Here is a 20,487-nt window from a genome sequence, read left to right as displayed (position 1 = left end):
AAAAATTAAAAGATGACTGACTGGGAGAAGCAAAAGAGAACCTGAAGACATATGTACCCTTTCTCCTAAAATATGCATTTTTGGTACAGACTGATTGGAGAAACTGCACTGCAAAATGTGATGAAGTCATGCCTGAGGTTTGCATTTTGGTTCGAGCAATGTGAATTAAGTAGTTTCTCATTAACATGCAAACAAAATGAAATTCTGAATACCAGTTGCTGGAAGTCACAGGATGGGAGAGCACGTTTTTACTTGGCACCTGCTTGGTTTGCCACCGTGAAACAGGATTATAGGCTAGATAGGCCATTGGACTGATCCAGCAGGTTCTTCTCATGTTCTTACAATGTGGGACTCATGGGCCCCCTACAAACTCATTACTAGCATCTATGGCTCATCCATATCGGGGAAAGCCATAGCTTTTGTTTTTACTACAAAATAAAATGGATGCAACCCCCAGCCACTGACTTTTAAAGCAAACGGTTGAAATAATTAATCCAAATGTATTAATAGGATACGGGGGTCTCACCATTAATTGTTTAATCCTTAGCTACATAATACTGTACCAAATTATTCCCCCCTCCTTTCCCCCCCGCTAAGAACCGAGACAAGTACAATAATTGAAATAAATTTCAACACTGCCATTGGGAAAATTGCCAACATTTTTCAAGAACTTATAATTTCCTTCTCTTTTCATGCACACACACACAAAAATATAGAGTTTTGACATCTTGGCATAAAACAGTGACTAACTGTTACGTTAAACTGAAGGCAAATCACTGTTTTAATCATGACCTTTCATCTGCCCTTGATCGGGGCTGGGGGGGGGAGGGTTGGGGGTCGGGTAGAAATTGGCCACTTACAGACACAATTGCTGAGCGACGGCCCCATGCGGCTAAACATATTCAGAGTTGCAAATAAGAACGGTTCCTCCACACACACCAAAATAATAATAATAACAATCCAAAATGCCAGGAGCTTCCTCCACCATCAAAACATGTGCTTGTAGCTAATATGGACTGGAGTAGACACAGAAATCTGTGACCTTAGAAAAGGATGTTAAAACACAAGCCTTTTCACATTGTCTGTTACGGGTCACATTCCTACTTGTCCGTGATTACGCCAAAGGCGTTTGTCAGAAAAGCTATGCTTTTTATTTATCTATTCCCGAAGTATCGCTCGGTGCTAAACTGTACTAAACTCGCCATTGGTATTCTTCTGCCGCGGTCATTGCAAACCATGAATCATCCTAATACAAATTAAATTTAAGTAACAGTGTAAACTGTAATGTATGCTGCAGGATTATATTAAATTTAATACAATGTGTATTGGCAATATCTCCCACAGGGCCAGCTAGGCTATTAGTTGCAAAGAGGTTCTAAGCAGGGTATATATGCTATATGTAATTGAGTGTTCAGCGTCGTTGTCATAAAAAAAGGGGGGGAGATGTCAAATTTGTATTCATTGGCCTTGTTACAAGAACAATAAAAATTATGTAAAATAAGTTGCATGTCGAGGGCTCCAGGCAAAGTCCTTTTCCATCAGTACACAAACAACAATTGAACCGGCGAGTGCATCATTATTTACTAGCAAGACGCCCTCAGTTTGTAGAACACATGCTTGGTCTGCAAGTTATGAATTCAATCCCCAGCATCTTCAGGTAAGTCTGGGGAACTTTCTGTCTGAAACCTGGGACTTGAAGAGCTGCTGCTATTCACTGAAGGCAATACTGAACTAGATGGACCAAAGGTTTGATTTGGTATAATGCAGCTTCCCATAGGAGCCAACTCCTAGGGGCTAAGGTCTCTTCAGCCCCCAGTAAAAAAAAATTAACAGGGCCTCCTCCCCAGTTGATGGATATGGCTATTCAAATGGTGTGTGTGCATGCTGTATCATGTGTTCAGTTTTGTGGGCCGGAGCTTACCTGTCCCCCATATTTTATTCAAGTTGGTACCCCTGCAGCTTCCTATGTTCCCACCTGTGGTTAATATCGCAAAAGTCATGGGAGGGGAAGAATCATAGCTCAGTGGCTTGGTAGGCAAAGCCTTCTGTCACAGCCCTGCCTGGACCTGTACAGCACCACTGGATGTTTTCAAGATCGATTGGTGCTGTACCAATGACACATTGTATCCCAGGCTGCAGCTCCTCTCAGAGTGCCAGCTGGCAGCTCCTCTCAGAGTGCCAGCTGGATCTACTTCTCAAAGGGCACAAACCAGGATGTGATTTAAAAACAACAAGTTTAGTTTATTGATTGTTACGTAAGCGTGCAGTTACTGGATTGAGAATCTTGTACATGAACTTGAAACGTTGCCTATACCTTCTAAGTTATACAACACTACTATTTTTATATCACACTGCTATCCTGTCTGTATGTTCCTACCCTCCAATACACCACCTAGCTCTCTGCCTCTCACTAACTAACCAACTCTGACTTCACTAGCTCACTCACTGTCTCAACTCCAACTCCCCAACTTCAACTAACTCCTAACCTCGACCTCAACTAACTTCAACTGCCTAAACTGCCACTCGGGAAGGGTTTTTATCCCTTGGCTGAGCCCGCCCCTGAGTGTTCTATCTGTTCCAAGCTTAACCCCTTACACACTGGGTCTCGTCTAGGTGGCGAATCGCCACACCTTCCTAGTTCAATTCCCAGCATCTGCAGGCGGAGATGGGAAAGAGTCTTGAAGCCCCAGAGAGCGTGCTGCCACTGTAGGCCGTTGGTTGGGAACCCGGGACCTCCAGGTGTTGCTGGATTCCAGTTTCTCCCATCCAGCATGGCCAAGGGCAATGGGGGTTGTAGTCTAGCAAAATTTGGAGGACCACAAGCTCACTGCTGCTGGTGTCAACAAACTGATGGGCTGGACCGATGGTCAGATGTGGTACAAGGCATCCCCAGCTGATGGTGAACTTGTGGCTGTTCCCAACATCATCCCATAGGAACAAAATGGCAACTATTTTGCTTATGTGGGAAAGGGGGAATTGTGGGGTGGCTCTCAGGGATGCCACTGGGGTGGGAAGCCATGAGCACTTGGCCCTTTTTTTACTGATCCAGGAGGGTTTATTTGAACTACTTTTGGGGGGGGTGGACAGACACCTGCATCAGATGCTTGGTTTGGTGTTGAGGTTTCTTGGAACACCCAACAACCACTTATGAGAAATGTGTAGCCATTTAAATATGAGAATGAAGAGAGTGTCCTAACTCTTATACTAAGTCAGACCACTGGCCCATCTCGCTTAGTATTTTCTACACTGTCTTTGGTTCTCCAGTGTTTAAGGCAAATATAATAATAATAATAATAATAATAATAATAATAATAATAATAATTTATTTATTTATACCCCGCCCATCTGGCTGAGTTTCCCCAGCAACTCTGGGTAGCTCCCAACAGAATATTAAAAACACAATAAAACATCAAACATTAAAAACTTCCCTAAACCGGGCTGCCTTCAGATGTCTTCTAAAAGTCAGATACTGTACAGTAGTTGTTTATTTCCTTGACATCTGATGGGAGGGCCTTCCACAGGGTGGTGCCACTACCGAGAAGGCCCTCTGCCTGGTTCCCTGTAACCTCACTTCTCATAGTGAGGGAATTGCCAGAAGGCCTTCGGAGCTGGACCTCAGTGTCCAGGCAGAACGATAGGGGTGGAGATGCTCCTTCAGGTATACTGGGTCATTGTCTTTATTTATTTATTACATTGATATGCCACTTTCCCTCCAAGGAGCTCAAAGTGATGTTGTCAGGGACCATGCTAAGGAGGGCTGGACTGAGGAGCAATGGTGAGAGGCACCCCCTCCCCCTGATCCTGAATCTTCCCAGGAGCAGAAGGACAGTATAGATTTGGAACAGTGGTTTGCAGAGGGGCACAGTTCAGAAGGAAACACTGGATGGAAGAGAGAGGGTTAACATATTCACAGTCTCTGGAAAGCATTCCTCCACCACCCTCCCCAAAGTTACAAAGAGCTCAGAAAGTCTCGGAACAGAAAGCACAGAGGGTACAAGCTCAGATTACAATACATAGGAGTGACGTAGATGAATAGGGACAGAGGTGGTGTAAACCTTAATTGGGAGCACCACCATTTCTAGGAGACAGGTTCTTTGTTCTTTCACTGTGGTTATTAAAGATTCTAACTGGTAAGATGTTCCTTTCCTTTGATCTCCTTTTCTACTGCCACGGGGGGAGGAAGCCGATTCCACGAAGCTTGACAGATGTACATGATGCTCCCCTACCCATTGTGTCCTCACAACAACCCTGTGAGGTAGTTTAGGCTGAGAGACAGTGAGTGGCCCAAGAATTTGAACCCTGGTCTCCCAGGTCCTAACCCAACACTCCCCCCCCCATAAAAGGGAGTTCCACAATCTGGGAGGAGCCACCAAGAAGGTCCTCTCCCATGTCTTCACCAAAAGTCCTTGAGAAGGTGGCAGGACTGAGAGAAAGGCCTCCCAAGAAGCTCAAAGCCCAGGCATGTGCCCTCCCAAAAAAACAGCCTGGAAGGAAATTAGGCCTTTGGCTGCAAAAGTTTGACAGGCCCTGCAGGTCGTGTGGACAGAATGGGGAAAATAAAGCCACGTTCCCACCTGACTTTGGGAAGAAATATTTGTTTCTTTAGAGGAGAGGAACGCAATCAAGAGAAATGAGTGTTTCTGTGGCTTCCCAGTATATAAACCGACTCTTTAAAGTACCCCCGTGACTGGACTTTACTACAAGATAAAATTCTTTAATGATATTTTTATTAAACCTGAAGGTGTTATGCCTGTGCAACGTGAAGGGGGGGGAGCTGCTCTTTTGGCCAACACTTTCCCCCTGGCCTCATAAATCAACTCAAAGGCTTATGAAACGACCATCATTGCATTACCATAAAAAGGATCAGGAAAACAGAACCGTCCTCCCCAGAATTTAACAAACAAATGATGTTTAAATGTGTGTTCAGGCCCTATTTAGCCTTCCATTTGACAGAAATGGAAATAAAACAGCCATTTTAAGCTCCTCGAAATGACAATATCGTGTTATCTAGATAAGCAACACACACAAAAACCATTATTGAAATTCTGATAGCATTTTGCTTTACTGGTGGAGGGAAATTACCTGTAATACATAGTTTAAATAATTACTTTTAAACAAAAGCTTCTTTTCCGCATTGCTTATTTATCTTCCGAGGCCAACTCGGCAGGCCTATGTATTTTATTAAAATTGCCTTCAGACTGCTAATGGCAGGGCGTATGTTAGCACAGGAGAAGTGACGGCAGCCGGAGCCCTGTTCCTAATATTGGGAGCTAGTCCAGACGCTTAAAGAGCCAGGAATCTGCTGTGCCTTTGACTAGTGTTATCAACACTTTACTTGCTAATGATACTGGTGGCAGCATGTCTTTCTGATGGGTCAGATTTAAGCAGGAAAGCTTATAATTGTGTTCACAATAGATGTGTTCTTTACAAAAAGAAAGAGAGAAAGAAAGAAAGGGAAAGAAAGAATACCGAAATCTCTTCAGTTTGTGCTAAGCCTCGGGAATTATACTGCCAGCTCTTTCTTCATAGAATCATAGAGTTGGAAGAGACCACAAGGGCCATCCAGTCCAACCCCCTGCCAAGCAGGAAACACCATCAAAGCATTCTTGACATATGCTTGTCAAGCCTCTACTTAAAGACCTCCAAAGAAGGAGACTCCACCACACTCCTTGGCAGCAATTTCCACTGCCAAACAGCTCTTACTGTCAGGAAGTTCTTTTCTCTGTCTTTTCTCTGTCCCCTGTTCCAATCTCCCCCACCCACCAACGACTTACAAAGCAAAACTGTAAGATTCACACTTCATTCTTTGGATTTCATGGAGTGGGGGTGGGCTGGGGGAACTGGTCCTTTTAACAATGTGGATAACCACATTTGAGAGACGTGGGGAATAAGAAATAGAGGAGGATTTTTTTTCCCCATGGCCAAAGACTAAGCTGATCTCTTGAGTTGCCATTTAATAGATATATATGTATGTATGTATATATATATATATAGATATCAGAAGTTATTAAAAATATGAAGGATCATCCTCTAAGCAGGCAAAGATTTGCCAGAGGCGGGGAGGAAAGGACAGGAACAGCCTGACCTTAACTTCAAAGGAAATAACAGCGTAACATTATATATATATATAGGCTCTCCAGTTATTTGAATGGAAAGTGAGATTATGACCAATGAAACTATAATATTCAAGTTAAGGGAAAAGTTATTCCAAGTATATATATATATATATATAGGGAGAATATTTTTCCAAACCACCTCTAATTTACTTCATTTCACTCCAGCACAAGAAGCTACCTAATACCGTCAGATCATTGTCCATCTAACTCAATAATGTCAACACTGACTGGCAGCAGCTCTCCGGGATTGCAGATAAGGAATCTTTCTTTCCCAGCACTACCTGGAAATGCTGCAGATTGAACCTGTGACCTTCTGTATGCAAAGCTCCCATGGGGCCACCTTGGATAGCTTTGAAAGAAGACTGAACACATTCATGGAGGCCAAGGTTATCAATGGCTACTAGCAATGATGGTTATGCTCTTTCTCCATGGTTGGAAGAGGTTTGGTCAGCTTCTGTCCATAGCATTTGGAGGGGGTGTCATCAGTAGCAGTCATCAGGCCAGTAGTGGCTATCTGACCTCCTTGTACCAGCATCCGTGTGGCTTCAGTAGAGGTCCCAGATTTACAGAAGCCATGCCAGTTTCTGATTTGATACTGGACTTTCCCGCTTTCCCTTAAAGGTAAAGGTGACCCCTGACCATTAGGTCCAGTCGCGGACAACTCTGGGGTTGCGGCGCTCATCTCGCTTTACTGGCCGAGGGAGCTGGCGTACAACTTCCAGGTCATGTGGCCAGCATAACTAAGCCCTTTCTGGCGAACCAGAGCAGCGCATGGAAATGCCGTTTACCTTCCCACCAGAGCGGTACCTATTTATCTACTTGCACTTGACGTGCTTTCAAACTGCTTGGTGGGCGGGAGCTGGGGCCGAGCAACAGGAGCTCACTCCGTCACAGGGATTCGAACCGCCGACCTTCTGATCACCAAGCCCTAGGCTCTGTGGTTTAACCCACAGCACCATCCGCATCCCTTCGCTTTCCCTTAGGATGTGCCTATTTTCATTGGAGGAATGTTGGAGGGTTACGGAGTTACGCAACCCCTGAGCCAAGGAGATACAACCTTTAGAAGATTTCTGAAGGCAGCCCTGTATAGAGAAGTTTTAAAATGTTTAATGTTTTATTATGTTTTTATATATGTTGGAAGCCGGATGGGTGGGGCATAAATAATAACACTATTATTATTATTATTATTATTATTATTATTCCAGTGGTACCTCGGTTTAAGTACACAACTGGTTCCGGAAGTCTGTACTTAACCTGAAGCAAACTTTCCCATTGAAAGTGGATTGATCCGTTCCAGATGGTCCGTGGAGTACTTAAACTGAAGCGTACTTAAGCAGAAGTGAACTTTCCCATTGAAAGTAATGGAAAGTGGATTAATCCATTCCAGACAGGTCCGCGGAATACACAGCCTGAAGCGTACTTAACCCGAAGTATGAATGTAATTGGTTCTGGAAGTCCATACTTAACCTGAAGCGTACTTAACCTGAAGCGAACTTTCCCATTGAAAGTAATGGAACATGGATTAATCCGTTCCAGACGGGTCCGCAGGGTACTTAAACTGAAAGTACTCAAACCGAAGTGTACTTAAACCAAGGTATGACTGTATTATTATTATTATTATTATTATTATTATTATTATTATTATTATTATTATGGAATAGGATGTCCCTATTTTCATTGAAGGAATGTGGGTAGGAGGTCAGCAGGATGCCAACACGCCAACGGAACTAATTTGGTGCTCCCATGGGAGTGTTTGCACTGCACCAACCTCACTGCTGCTTCTCACCTCCTCCATTCTCCCCCAGGAAGCCACAGCTATGCTGGTGACAGAAGGTCAGGTAAGTGCTGCTGCCTTGACTACTGGGTTTCTCCTCATTCTTTGCCTCAGGCAACAAAATGCTTTGCGTTGGCCTTATATCATACCCAGCATTGACACGGTCATTAAGTGTGGTGCCGTATTTTGAGTGCATACGGCCTGTGAATTCCTGCCTCTGGAAATACAATACAACTCATCAATGGCTACTAAGCATGATAGCCACACCTGCCTCCATGGCTGTGATGCTTCTGACTAGAAGTTGCTGGAGAGCACAGGAGGGGAGCGGGCTCTTGTGGCTGGGCATCTGGTTGGCCACTGTGAGAACAGGATTCCAGGCTAGATGGATCATTGGACTGATCTAGCAAGCCTGCTCTCATGTTACAGAGAAGTGGAGGGACCATTCTCCCTTTCAAAAATCAAGGAGGAAGAGGAGTGCAAGCTTGTATTCCCCTGCTCTGGAGGGTAGGACCCAAACCGATGGCTTCAAGAGATTCTGACCAAACGTACAGAAAAACCTTCTGACAGTAAGAGCTGTTCGACAGGGGAACAGTCTCTCTTGGGAGGTTGTAGACTCTCCTTCCTTGGAGGTTTTTAAGCAGAGGTTGGATGGTCATCTGTCATGGATGCTTTAGCTGAGATTCCTGGATTGCAGGGGGTTGGACTGGATGACCCCTGGGTCCCTTCCTATGAGGAGCAGAATGTGAGGTTTAAGAGTTAAGTAAGGAGGAGAAATTTAGGCTGGTCTACTTCAGAGATAAAGGAGCAATGTATTTCTTGCTGCAAAAAGGGGGGGGGGCAGAAGGAAAGGTTGGATTAACCATTATGCAAAGTATGCTATAGCATAGGCCTAGCCATATGGTAAACCCTTGGTAGGGCTTAAAGTGGATAAAACTATCATCCGCTAGGCACCAGCTGCTTCTGATCCTCACAACAACATCTTGACACAGAGTGTTCAGCAGTGGTAATCCTCTACTTTTGATGCAACAAGCATTGATGTGGCTCCACTACAAAATTTCTAGAGCTGAAGCCGGGGGGAAAAATAATAAAATAAAAGATAACTCACTGATGCGAATACGTTGTCCAAGAAATTCGGAATGCTACAGCAAGTAAGCATGGTGCAGAACAATAAAATAAAATAAAAAGCAAGCAAATGTTTCCTCGCCTGTTGCCGAGACCCATGATCTCGTGAGACGGGCAAGAGAAAGAAGAGCAACAGGGCAATCTCTTCTGAGATGAGGCTGCGTCTGAACACAAGAACTAGTCTGTGTACCCTCGAGCCACTGAAACCGTATCTTATGTTGGTGGATGCCAATGCTGGAGGGATGTCAGCAACAGATGGGTGGATAGTTGGAGGGTTTTTATATTATATTGCTAAGGCCCCATGTGTGTCTGTGCATCCACATCTGAACATGTGCAACAGCTGTACCATCTGCCCCCTTGATATCACCTATGGAAGGCAGGTGGTGCCCTCATAACTAAAGCATCTCCTCCAAAAATGCCTTAGTTTGGTCCATGGATGGTTAAGGGTGCAACACACCTGGGAGGCGCTGTATCGGCTCCATGATCTTGATGACTCTAGCTTAGGATAAAGAACTTGCGGCCCTTCAGATCTTGCTGGTCTCGCAACTCCCATCCGCTTCAGGAGGCCAGCCCTACCATTAGACAGCAAGGCAACTGCATCAAGTGACAAATGCTGGAGGGCAGCAAGGCAGGCCCCTTGATGCTGCTTCTGAGTCCCAGCTGTATCCTTCAGTTAGAGCAGTGTGTGCCACATTGCCTCGTTTGCCTAACTAGTGTGGAGTCCTCAGTCGTAGTGGAGGACACAGTGATGTTGTCAATGCTGAAGTAAGATCTAACTGACACTCCAGTTGGCTTCTGCATATTAATATTTTATTATTAATAATAATAATTTATTATTTATACCCCGCCCATCTGGCTGGGTTTCCCCAGCCACTCTGGGCGGCTTCCAACAGAAAAATGAAATTATATAATCTATTAAACATTAAAAGCCTCCCTAAACAGCGCTGCCTTCAGATGTCTTCTAAAAATCTGGTAGCTGCTTTTCTCTTTGACATCTGATGGGAGGGCGTTCCAGAGGGCGGGCCCCACCACCGAGAAGACCCTCTGCCTGGTTCCCTGCAACTTGGCTTCTCGCAATGAGGGAACCACCAGAAGGCCCTCGGTGCTGGACCTCAGATGTATATATTCTTATTCTTATTAAGTCAATAACCTAATAAACTCATTCCAAATATCATTGTATTTATCCAAAGAAAATCTGTGTCCATAAGCTGCCCATTCATATGTGTTGCCTATATTCTCATCTTGTCAAGCCGTTGATTAAGAAGATCGTATCTCTATTCTTCCCATTCATCAGTATCAATCTCTTGGCCACCATTAGGGTATGTAGAATCCATTTTCGTCGTCCTGTTGTCATTTTCCATATAATGGGTATATAGTTCAAGAGCATATTCACCTCTGAAAATCTTAAGGTTTAAGTGTCTTGTTTCTATAGTCCATCACTTTCTCCCCAAACATAGCAAGTGTGGTCACAGTAAAAGCATATGTTTCAAAGAAGCATTGTCCATATTACATCTCCAGCAAAGAGCTACATTAGATAGTCCTTTCTTATACAAACACAAGGCTTCTGTATGAGAAACCGATGAACCAGGAGGACATACACTATATTGTCCTTCACCTCATTCAACAAAACATTTTCAGTTGGCCCAAAGCCTGAACCAGCATGGTCAATGGTCAGGAATGATGGGAGTTGTAGCCAACAACATCTGGAAGGTTACAATTTCTCCATCCCAGCTCTAGCCATGCCGACGGCACGACACAAATGTGGGGAATCCTGTCTGCAAGATAAGTTTCAGCAAACCTCCTGTTCTCTTTCTGAGTTCCTGTGTCTTTATATGGCAAGCAGAATAATATGACTAATTCTATGTGTCCTGATTCTGATCCCAATATGTTACTCCTATATTTATAACCATGGTGGTAAGCATCCGAAAATGGAGTCCACACTGGGGAGGGGGGAGGAGGACAGAGAGAAATGACATACAGATGAGAGAAAGAAAACAAGGAAGAAGAAAAAACAAAGAACGTATCTTATCTCAGGGGAAACATTCTTCTCTTTAATCACTTCATATTTTTTTAAACAAAAAGAAAGAATTCAGTCTTTGTCTTGATGATGAAAAAGATACACAAGCTCTTTCTGCCACGCGGGTCAAAACCCCTGGAGAGAAAACCTTTTTTTTATGTCATTAAAAAATAAGCCACTGTCTCTGCTTAATACTACAAAGAAACAAATTAGAAGCTAAATTGCAGATGTACAGGATTATATGAAAATTATATACGTTTGAGAGCGTTCTCCACAATTTGCACGCACAGGCACAGACAGTGTAACAAACAGAATTGATGGGCAAATCATTCTGAAATGGCCAAGATTTCAATTATCATTGGGAAATAGCTTTCATGGGCATTTGCACCATTGCCCAACGCATTTTGAAAAAGGTGCCTGCTAGACTGGATAGCCTGCCTCCTTGTTTGCCACCAGCCACACAAAACAGCTCACTCCCTTCCCTCCGCTGTAAAAACAACGAGAACAAAGAGTCTTGTGACACCTCAGTCTCAAGAAACTATCAAATTTAATGTGGCATAAGCTTTCATGGACCAGAATCCCCTAAAAACTGCACACTGTCAACTCCTGATGGAACCATCCATGGTCTGAGAAAATGCTTGGGTACCCTCTACCCCATCTCCCCTGCAGCTGCTTAAGAAAGACCCATGTGAGGTAGACCAAGCCAGGGAATCCGTGCCATCAGCCAGCCTGAGAGGACCCTGTTGCTCTTTATTTCCTGGGAACCTCAGGTCCAGGAGACAAATCAGGCATCTCTTGCCGCATCTGAAGACCAGACTTGGTAGATTTGATGTTTCATATGTCAGGAACCATGAGCTAAGCAAAAGTAGTATACATACTCATGACAACTAAATACGAGGCTGATGCATGAAAATCTGAATGAGGTAGCACAGGTGCAGTAGAGGTCATTTCCCTTCCATATTACAGCCAACTGAGTTCCTCTTATAGCTGTTTTTACATCCAGCCAACACATGAAAGAGGCAGCTGATCCAAAAGCATGCTAAAGTCTTGAACTGAAAGTCAATAAAGTCAAAGCATACATTTTCAGCCTTTAATAAACATCCGTTTTTTTGTGCATATAAGAAGTTCAGAGAAAATCTGTATACCACGGAAGGAAAGAAAAACGTTCCTCTAAGCCACACAACCAAACACAGGCAACAAGATCTCAACAAAGGATCTTACAAGATCAACCCCCAAACCTTTGTGACCTCCTTGTGTAACAGCTTACAAAACATGCAGAATGGAACCTAATCTCACATCTATAATTTCCACTTGCCTGGTTCATTCTTGTTCCCCTGACCATCTACCCCCATCTTTTCATTTTCACTGTTAAGCAATGGACAGTTTTCAATAAGGCACATGGAATTTAAAATGGCTGGGTTTTTCTTCTTGAAGAGAGGGTGCTCCAATATTTGGGGCTTTCCCACTAGGCCCAAGCCTAGTTTTAATCTAAAGTACATTTCTAAAAGCAGAAAATCCAAGACTTACCTGTTGAGCTTCCCAGCTTGACCACTGTCTCTTAACCACTCCACCACTCCTGTATTTTATATCCTCATTTGCCTCTGAAACTGAAGAAGAAACAGGGGGGGGAGACACCATGTTACCAGTTAAATCGGGGTCAGCAAACTCTTTCAGCAGGGGGCCGGTCCACTGTCCCTCAGACCTTGTGGGGGCCGGGCTATATTTTTTTGGGGGAAATATGAACGAATTCCTACAAACAACCCAGAGATGCATTTTAAATAAAAGGACACATTCTACTCATGTAAAAACACGCTGATTCCTGAACCGTCCGCGGGCTGGATTGAGAAGGCAATTGGGCCAGATCTGGCCCCCGGGCCTTAGTTTGCCTACCCATGTGTTAAATGGTCAATTGTCCTACGAAAACAAAATGAATGAACGCCAAACACCTTACAAACACACACACTAAAGACTTATTAAGGACTGTTGATCTGTGGAGGCACAAAGTAGAGAGGGAGGTGGAATATTTGATGCAAGGCTCTCCATCCCTCTGTGCTCATGCACATCAGCTTCAGCAAGAGAGGCCAGATGCAAGAGAGGACAGGGCTATTGGGCCTCTCCAGAGTTACTATTGTTGTTTTCATTTATGAATCACTTCCTGTAAAAGCATTTCAAAGCAATTTCACAATAGTAGTATTATATGCAAAGGATGTGTACAACCATGACCTGGAGTATGGAAGGCAGATTGAGAGCATATGGGTAAAAATTGTAGGAGAGGGAAATTACAGAGACCTTACTGTGGGTGTCTGCTATAGACCTCCAAGCCAGACTGATTAACTGAATAATAATAATAATAATAATAATAATAATAATAATACTTTATTTATACCCTGCCCATTTGGTTTCCCCAGCCACTCTGGGGGCGGCTTCCAACAAAATATTAAAAATAGAATAAAACATCAAACATTAAAAACTTCCCTAAACAGGGCTGCCTTCAGATGTCTTCTAAAAGTCAGATAGTTGTTTATTTCCCTGACATCTGATGGGAGGGTGTTCCGCAGGGTGGGCGCCACTACTGAGAAGGCCCTCTGGCCTTCCTACAGTAGCTTTCCAAAATTTCAGAAAGGGAAGCTATAGTAACCATGGGAGACATCAATTACCCAGTATCTGTTGGAACTCAAAACTCTGCCAAGAATGTAAGGTCCAACAAATTCTTCCATTGCCTTGCTGACAGTTTCATTCCTGATGCTGGAATCCAGCTGGGAAGAAAGGGAGGCAATAGACAAGAGGAAGAACAAGCTACAGATTCAGGGCAATTTAGCATCTCCCAACTGCATGTTTCTCTACCATGTGGCTGATAGGGAGGAAGAGCCAACGACAGGCAGTCTCAACTCAGTCTAGTTTTGTCCCCATCTTCCTGCCTGCTGAGTTCTACAAGGGGCAACCCTGAGGCAAAGGAAGAGGAAGAAGACATGCAGATCCACCCCCTGGACTGGCTGTTAAAAAAAGGCAGCCGGATGGGGGCTGGCTGAGCCCAGAGAGTGTTTGATGGGGCACCCTGAAAGCACACTGACTCATGGATTCCCAGTTGAGAAACTGGCAACACTGGCATAAAATGGCTCTGCCAGCTGATTAAAGTGGGGCTAAGCAGAAGCAAACCTGAAAGATGAGAGATCTTTCAGCATGCACACAAATCAGCGGCTGATAGTACAGCATCATGCTAAACTGCCTCAAACTCTTTATGGGAAGGCGAAATGAAAAACAAAAAATAAGCAGAGAAGACCTGACTGTATACTATCCATGCTGGTGGATTTTTTCGTTCTCACCTCTAGAGATTGCAAGGATGGGAATAAAACTACCAAAGAGTTAAACCCAAAGCCATTTACACACCACAGACCATGCACTACTCCCCCACCCCACTTTGAGTGAAGAACAAATGAGACATTCTTTCCACTTTGCTTGTAGGCACATCATGAGTTTTGTGGATGACAGTGTGAAACTAGCAGCTTCTTTTCAACAGTGTCATGCTTTCGTAAACAAAGAGGAGATAGAGCCTCTTTCCTTTCCTGAAATGTTGTTTTTTCCTAATGCATTGTCACCGTTAGTGTCATTGGATATCACATATATTTCCCCTTCACTTCATAAAATAAAATCAGTTTTCTTTTTTTAAAAAATGAAAGCACAGTACAGTGGAACCTCGGTTTATGAACAACTTGGTTTACGAATTTTCGGTTTACGAACGCCGCGGACCCATCTGGAACGGATTAATTCATTTTCCATTACTTTCAGTGGGAAAGTTCGCTTCAGTTTATGAACAGACTTCCGGAACCAATTACACCCATGCTTCGGGTTAAGTATGCTTCAGGTTGAATACTCCGCGGACCCGTCTGGAACAGATTAATCCACTTTCCATTACTTTCAATGGGAAAGTTCGCTTCAGTTCATGAACGCTTCAGTTTATGAACAGACTTCCGGAACCAATTGTGTTCATAAACCGAGGTACCACTGTAGTAGTTTTCATGAGTTATGTTGAATGAGTGGAAGGTGGCTGGACTGTGGGTTCCTCCACACATTTAGGTTAACGGGTACAACTGGACTTCTTCTTAGTGGAAAGAGATCCATGCTGCTGAACTCCATCTTCTCCGGCGATTTAAGGTGCTTGTGGTCTTCTTTGATACTACATCTATAGGAATGGACCTGTTGTATCAGTCTTTGGCGTTGATGAACACATATTGCCGTAATCCAGTCTTGGGGTTACTAAGACCACAGTGGCCAAGCTATCATGGTCCAGGAATACCTGTAACTGCCTTATCTCCTGAAGCTGGTAAAAGGGACTCCTTGTCCTTGTGACACTGAGTGAAAAGATGAGTCCAAAAGCAGCCTCAGGCCATGATCCCACTCCTTCAGAGGGAGTGCAACCCCATTCAGAACAGACAACTGATCCATTTCTCAGGCGCAGGAACAACACGCCCCCAGGGCCTCTCTCTTGCCAGGGTTTAACATCCAGAATTAAAAGCAGTCAAACAAACCATAGTCGTGGGAATAGGGTGAGTTCTAAAAAGGCACAGTGTCAAAGGCCAGAGCTAAGAGGCACATCTTCAGCATTTTCTGAAAGCTAGATGGTAATAATAATAATAATAATAATAATAATAATAATAATAATAATAATATATTTATACCCTTCCCATTTATACCCTGCCACTCTGGGCAGCTTCCAACAGGACATTAAAATACAATAATCTATTAAACATTAAACATTAAAAGCTTCCCTAAACAGGGCTGCCTTCAGATGTCTTCTAAAAGTTTTTCTCTTTGGCAACTGGTGGGAGGGCGTTCCACAGGGCGGGTGCCACTACCGAGAAGGCCCTCTGCCTGGTTCCCTGCAACTTGGCTTATTGCAGCGAGGGAACCACCAGAAGGCCCTCGGTGCTGGACCTCAGTGTCCGGGCAGAATGATGGGGGTGGAAATGCTCCTTCAGGTATACTGGACCGAGGCCATTCAGGGCTTTAAAGGTCAGCACCAACACTTTGAATTGTGCTCAGAAACGTACTGGGAGCCAATGTAAAGGTGCCAGATGTACCTCTCTAGGAAAAGAACTACACAACTGAGGAGTTGGCCCAGAGAATACCCTCTCCTGGGCCACCTCCAAATTTCTGAGGTTTGCGGAACCACCCAGAGTGCCCCTTCTGTTGATTTTAACACCTGGAGGAAGGGCCTATGGGGATGCAGTTTCTCAGATACTTGGGGATAAAGTAGTTTATGGATTTAAGCACTAGTGTGGGCCCAGAAATGAACTGCAACCAATTTAGAACAAAGAACTTGCAAAAACATAAATAAGAGGATTGGTTTTAGTGATTACTGATGAATCGTTGCATCCTAAATTGCACACTTGAAACCAATGGGACAAGTTAGTCCTGACTTAATTGAAGTTCCATGTGTTTCAATGGGAACGAATTCAATTAACTTAATCTGGATTCAACTCTATCATTTTAAGGGGCAATCTCCCTGGTATACAGTTACAAATTCTCCACACACAATCTATTGCTTCTTCCTCCCCCTCAGATCAGCAAATAGCCCTTCTCCTCATTGCCTTGTGAAGTAATTCAGGACTCTGGGAGTCCGCAAACTCACTCACATCTGATATGCAATTACGGAGATCTGGCTCTGTTCAGGAAATTCACTTGCTATCTTATATGCCTATCTTATATTTGCCTGCCCTCTAGAGACAGGCTTGAATCACAGTCCCATCTGCGAAGAAGCGCCACCTTTTCTTCCTGAATGTGTTTTGCTTGCTATGAAATAATGCACATTGGTCTGGGGCGAAACTTCCTGAACCATGGCACTCTTATTCCATAATTCATATCAGATCTGATCTAACACATAGATAGCTCTGATCCATAACCCATCATGTTGTCTGATTTCAGACTGCTGTTCTGAAAAGCACTTATGCAGTCTTAAAACAAAGAGTCCTACATGTGAAATCAGGCTCCTTCCAGAGAGTGGCTTAAGTTTTAAGTAAGTTGTTGAGTTATCATACCGGCGGCATCCGTCGTTTTGGTTTTGGTGTTTTGCTTACTAACAGGTTTCCCCCAGACAAGGTCAGTCTGGATTAAATGGCAAGGTGCATGCAGCCTCATATCCAAATTTATGATTAAATTATTTGTCCTGCTTGAAAAACAACACCCCTCATTACCTTCTTAGGGTACTGATTTTGCTGGGTTTATTTATTTATTTAACTGAACAGGATGGATATGAAAATGTTTGGCATCTATGAAGAGGTGCTTGGGATTCATGGGTTGAAAATGACGGTTGGGGTCCCATACAGGCTTGGTTTGGGGGTGCATAGTGTGGAACATGAAGCAACACAATCTGAGAATTAATGAAGGCTCAGTTGACAACAGCAGCAGCGGCAGCAGCAGCAGCAGCAACAACAACAACAACAACAACAACAACAACAACAACAACAACAACAACAACAACAACATGCCGCCCATGTGACTGGTTTACCCCACTCTGGGCAACTCCCAACAAAATATCAACAATTCACAATAAAGCATCAACCGTTAAAAAACTTCCCTGAACAGGGCTGCCTTCAGATGCCTTCTAAGAGTCAAACAGTTGTTTATCTGCTTGACACCTGACGGGAGGCCGTTCCATAGGGAGGGTGCCACTACCGAGAAGGCCCTCTGCCTGGTCCCCTGAAGCTTCACATCTCACATTCATTTTTCACTAGGGATGGGTGAAGCTGTCAATTTCAATTTCTCTCAGTTTCTCAATCTTTTCCAATCTTAAACTGATTTCTACATCCATCTGCCATATTTCTGAAGTCCTCGTAAAAATTCACAAATTCAGTACAAATTCCTCCTGATTTTGTGAAATTTGGTCTAAAGCACGCATTTTCGCAAAGCCTTTCCCCCTAAAATAATGCATTATTGTATGTTGTTTTCACGGATGTGTGCATTTTGTGCAGACTTTACAAGAGCATATGCCTTTTTGTACACATTACTTGGCTGGAGAACTGCGCTGCAAAATTCGGGGAAGTACGAATTTTGCAGGATGGCTGTATGCTGTTTCTCTTACTGTTTTGCAAAGTTAGGCAGCTTGGCTTTTCAATGCAAACTAAATTTCTTCCCCAATCCTTAGTTTTTAAGGCACAAGACAGTCTGATGCCTAACATGCAGGACAAACTAATGCCTCCACTTCCATACACAGAAGTTGCTGCCACAGTCAAACCTCAGTTGTCAAACGTAATCCATTCTGGAAGCCCGTTTGACTTCTGAAACGTTCAACAGCCGAGGGCGCAGCTTCCGATTGGTTGCAGGAACTTCCTGCACTCAAGTGGAAGCCGCGTCGAACATTCGGCTTCCAAAAAACTTTTGAAAACCAGAGCATTTACTTCCAGGTTTTCGGAGTTCAGGGGCCGAAACGTTCCAAAATGGAACTATTCGGGAACCAAGGTTTGACTGCACCATGCCTGAGGACAGCATGGGAACTTAGGGGCTGCAGCATAAACCATGCAATACACACAGATCTGCCTTTCCTCATCTTGTCTTTGCCATCAGCCTATGGCGTTCTGTTGCCTGGGGCAGCCACCCCACTCGGTCTAACGGTAGGGCCAGCCCTGTCAATTTGCAAGGCCAGGCATTCCAGTTCTAGGGGTGCCTTTTGAAAAATAACAGGGCTGGGCCAAAGAAGAAAAAGAAGAAGTGTTTGGATTTGATATCCCGCTTTATCACTCCCCGAAGGAGTCTCAAAGCGGCTAACATTCTCCTTTCCCTTCCTCCCCCACAACAAACACTCTGTGAGGTGAGTGGGGCAGAGAGACTTCAAAGAAGTGTGACTAGCCCAAGGTCACCCAGCAGCTGCATGTGGAGGAGCAGAGACGCGAACCCGGTTCCCCAGATTATGAGTCTACCGAACCACTACACCACACTGGCTCTCACCAAAGCCAGTGCTGGTGTGAGAAACATTTAATGGGGACACGTTGGTGCCTGTGAAATGTGTAGCCCCCACTTCAGAGCTACTGGGGGTTAGTTCCATAGGACTCGCTACAATCTGAATCAAGTGAAAATGGTGATGGTGACATCAGCTAGGATAGTTTGGTTAGTAGAGCAGGAGATTTTAATCTCAGGGTTGTGGCTCTGAGCCCCACGTTGGGGAAACTATTCCTGCATTGCAGGGGATTGGAATAGATGGCCCCAATTGCCCCTTCCAGTACTATGTTTCTCTGATTCTAACAACTGCAACAACACTATAATATAATTAAAATATTATGAAAAGAAGGAGAAGAGAAATATTTCTTACCCAGGGCAGATTACAGCATATTAAAACACAACACAATTAAAATAAGCAACCACCATCACTCCCAAACAGTAATTCCATACATCATGTTACAAGGAGGGCACCTACTTCATGCTTCACCGAAGATCCCTCATTGCATTCGAGTTCTACCTGCATAAATCTTTACATGATCAAAAATAAAAGGATAGTAAATAAACCAACAACTTCCCAGGACCAAGAGAATATATCAGTATGTGGTGGCAGGCAAGGCAAGGCAAAGCATGCTATGTACAGGTGAAACTCGGAAAATTAGAGTATCGTCAAGAAGTGCATTTATTTCAGTAATGCAACTTAAAAGGTGAAACCAATATATGAGATAGATACATGACATGCAAAGCAAGATATGTCAAGCCTTTATTTGTTGTAATTATTTGTTGTTAGGCAGGTCAATTATAAATGGAATGTAATTAATGAAATGTATTCGCGATGTTTTTATTTTTGTATTATTGTAACTATTTGTTTTATTACTGTGGGATTTCCAAAAGAAAGCATTTGTAAAAATTAAAATTAAAAGAAAAAATAATAAGTTTCATAACTGAAACGAATGCACTTTTCGATGATATTCTAATTTTCCGAGTTTCACCTGTATGTGCTCTGCCTCTCACTGCCACCATGATTTGCCCAGGAATCGGCGAAAAACCTTTTACAACTGGGGCGGAGAAACCTGTGGCCTTCTGAATGTCATTGGACTCCATCTCCCATCACCCCTGACCATCGGCCATGCTGGCTGCAGTTGATGGGAGCTGTAGTCCAACAATACTATCTGGAAGGTCCCAGGTTCCTCACTATACATGTGTGGTTCTTCCTCACAAAGAACACAATAGAGAAGCAAAATGGGGTGGGGGGATGTTGGGGGTTTCTGTAGGTAAAATTGCATCAGCCCAGTTCTTCTGTCATTAAATTCAGTGGCATCCCTTTGAATATAAACAGCAGCAGCAGGTACAGGCCCCGGCTTACTTAGATTGTGTTAATTATAATCAGTGTTTTACTTTTTACGTCTTTGATTGTTAAGTTGGCAAAGTGCTGTGGAGATCCCTTTGGGGATGCGAGGCTCCATAGGAACGCAAGCTATTATTATTAAATAAAAATCACCTGGAGTTTAAATTATACAATAGCCACC

The 20,487-nt window shown here is 43.7% G+C and overlaps 1 protein-coding gene across 4 annotated transcripts in view; it reads right to left on the bottom strand.

Annotated features, from left to right (window-relative positions):
* Nucleotides 1-20,487, bottom strand: part of SOX5 (SRY-box transcription factor 5) — a 729,285-nt gene that overhangs the window by 521,791 nt on the left and 187,007 nt on the right. For all 4 annotated transcript variants that reach the window (XM_060279172.1, XM_035127886.2, XM_035127887.2 and 1 more), the window contains one exon: nt 12,557-12,636. The gene's annotated coding sequence lies outside the window, so the exon portion shown is untranslated. The remainder of the gene's footprint in view (nt 1-12,556; nt 12,637-20,487) is intronic.

This window comes from Zootoca vivipara, chromosome 10 (assembly GCF_963506605.1).
Source record: "Zootoca vivipara chromosome 10, rZooViv1.1, whole genome shotgun sequence".
NCBI classification, from domain to species: Eukaryota; Metazoa; Chordata; class Lepidosauria; order Squamata; family Lacertidae; genus Zootoca; species Zootoca vivipara.
The sequence above is the reverse complement of the archived record's forward strand: the minus strand, read 5'-3'. Positions and strand labels throughout refer to the sequence as shown.